Source organism: Megalopta genalis, unplaced genomic scaffold (assembly GCF_051020955.1).
Source record: "Megalopta genalis isolate 19385.01 unplaced genomic scaffold, iyMegGena1_principal scaffold0166, whole genome shotgun sequence".
NCBI classification, from domain to species: Eukaryota; Metazoa; Arthropoda; class Insecta; order Hymenoptera; family Halictidae; genus Megalopta; species Megalopta genalis.
Window position 1 is genome coordinate 86,617 of NW_027476235.1, and position 3,384 is coordinate 90,000.

Sequence of the window (3,384 nt, forward strand, 5' to 3'; positions counted from 1 at the left end):
TAAACATTATATCGTTCTAAATGCTTAATCCCTATGTAAAAAAGTTATCTAAGCAAGAATATGTTATTGAAAAAAATTAGAAAAATTTATTTTAGCCGTAAATCGAAAAGAAGTCTGTTCGTTTCTCTGTCTCTCTCGCGCGATCGAACTATCGATGTTTCCCGACAAACTATTGGAAGTTTAATTAAACTTTATACATGAAATTACTCGTTTTGATCCCCGCTACACAGCCGTATACTTTTTATAATTTTGTGGAATCGGGAACCTTGAAATATTTAACATAACGCGGATCGACTGTCTCTGTCTCTTTCTAGATCGGAAGAATCGATGTTTCCCGGCAAACTATTGGGAGTTTAATTAAACTTTATACATGAAATTACTCGTTCTGATCCCCGCTACACAGCCGTATACTTTTTATAATTTTGTGGAATCGGGAACCTCGAAATATTTATCATAACGCGGATCGACTGTCTCTGTCTCTTTCTAGATCGGAAGAATCGATGTTTCCCGGCAAACTATTGGGAGTTTAATTAAACTTTATACATGAAATTACTCGTTTTGGTCCCCGCTACACAGCCGTATACTTTTTATAATTTTGTGGAATCGGGAACCTCGAAATATTTATCATAACGCGGATCGACTGTCTCTGTCTCTTTCTAGATCGGAAGAATCGATGTTTCCCGGCAAACTATTGGGAGTTTAATTAAACTTTATACATGAAATTACTCGTTCTGATCCCCGCTACACAGCCGTATACTTTTTATAATTTTGTGGAATCGGGAACCTTGAAATATTTAACATAACGCGGATCGACTGTCTCTGTCTCTTTCTAGATCGGAATAATCGATGTTTCCCGGCAAACTAATGGGATATTAATTAAACTTTATACACGAAATTACTCGTTTTGATCCCTGCTACACAGCCGTATACTTTTTATAATTTTGTGGAATCGGGAACCTTGAAATATTTAACATAACGCGGATCGACTGTCTCTGTCTCTTTCTAGATCGGAATAATCGATGTTTCCCGGCAAACTAATGGGATATTAATTAAACTTTATACATGAAATTACTCGTTTTGGTCCCCGCTACACAGCCGTATACTTTTTATAATTTTATGGAATCGGGAACCTTGAAATATTTAACATAACGCGGATCGACTGTCTCTGTCTCTTTCTAGATCGGAATAATCGATGTTTCCCGGCAAACTATTGGGAGATTAATTAAACTTTATACACGAAATTACTCGTTTTGATCCCCGCTACACAGCCGTATGCTTTTTATAATTTTGTGGAATCGGTAACCTGGAGATATTTAACATAACGCGGATCGTCTATCTCTGTCTCTTTCTAGATCGGAATAATCGATGTTTCCCGGCAAAGTAATGGGAGATTAATTAAACTTTATACACGAAATTACTCGTTTTGATCCCTGCTACACAGCCGTATACTTTTTATAATTTTGTGGAATCGGGAACCTTGAAATATTTAACATAACGCGGATCGACTGTCTCTGTCTCTTTCTAGATCGGAATAATCGATGTTTCCCGGCAAACTAATGGGATATTAATTAAACTTTATACATGAAATTACTCGTTTTGGTCCCCGCTACACAGCCGTATACTTTTTATAATTTTATGGAATCGGGAACCTTGAAATATTTAACATAACGCGGATCGACTGTCTCTGTCTCTTTCTAGATCGGAATAATCGATGTTTCCCGGCAAACTATTGGGAGATTAATTAAACTTTATACACGAAATTACTCGTTTTGATCCCCGCTACACAGCCGTATGCTTTTTATAATTTTGTGGAATCGGTAACCTGGAGATATTTAACATAACGCGGATCGTCTATCTCTGTCTCTTTCTAGATCGGAATAATCGATGTTTCCCGGCAAAGTAATGGGAGATTAATTAAACTTTATACACGAAATTACTCGTTTTGATCCCCGCTACACAGCCGTATACTTTTTATAATTTTGTGGAATCGGGAACCTTGAAATATTTAACATAACGCGGATCGACTGTCTCTCTCTCTTTCTAGATCGGAATAATCGATGTTTCCCGGCAAACTATTGGGAGATTAATTAAACTTTATACATGAAATTACTCGTTTTGGTCCCCGCTACACAGCCGTATACTTTTTATAATTTTATGGAATCGGGAACCTTGAAATATTTAACATAACGCGGATCGACTGTCTCTGTCTCTTTCTAGATCGGAATAATCGATGTTTCCCGGCAAACTATTGGGAGATTAATTAAACTTTATACACGAAATTACTCGTTTTGATCCCCGCTACACAGCCGTATACTTTTTATAATTTTGTGGAATCGGTAACCTTGAGATATTTAACATAACGCGGATCGACTGTCTCTGTCTCTTTCTAGATCGGAATTATCGATGTTTCCCGGCAAACTATTGGGAGATTAATTAAACTTTATACATGAAATTACTCGTTTTGATCCCCGCTACACAGCCGTATACTTTTTATAATTTTGTGGAATCGGTAACCTTGAAATATTTAACATAACGCGGATCGTCTATCTCTGTCTCTTTCTAGATCGGAAGAATCGATGTTTCCCGGCAAACTAATGGGAGTTTAATTAAACTTTATGCATCAAATCATTCAGTTTGACTCCTGCAACACAACCAAACACTCTCTGTAATTTTCTGAACTGAAAAACCACTGAAATTGCGCTCGAAATGCGGAGCGACGGGTCGACGCGTCTGCACTGTGCGACAGCTAGTCAAAACGTCCGAACAGCGTATTGTTTTCGATCTCTTGGTATAATATTCGTATTCCTTGCTGTGTATAGCTTCCGATCGATTATTGCAATGGTCAAAGTTCCAGCGGCGTAATGCTTTCCATAAGATTACATTAATATAACCAGCGGCATATTGCTTTCTATCTTGTAATGAAAATTTTATAACCAAGTACCAACGGCGTATTGCTTTCGTTCGGATAATGGAGATTTTACAACCAAGTACCAGCGGTTTCTGTCTTATAATTAAATTATTATAATAAAATAAAGTACCAGCGGCGTGTTACTTTCGTTCGGATAATGGAGATTTTACAACCAAGTATCAGCGGTTTCTGTCTTATAATTAAATTATTATAATAAAATAAAGTACCAGCGGCGTGTTACTTTCGTTCGGATAATGGAGATTTTATGTCCAGCGGCGTAGTGCTTTCTATCTTATAATGTAATTCTTATTACAAAGTACCAGCGGCGTATTGCTTTTTTACCAGCGGCGTATTGCTTCGTACCAGCGGCGTATTGCTTTTTTTTCCAGCGGCGTATTGGTTCGTACCAGCGGCGTATTGCTTTTTTTCCAGCGGCGTATTGCTTTTTTTCCAGCGGCGTATTCGTTCGTACCAGC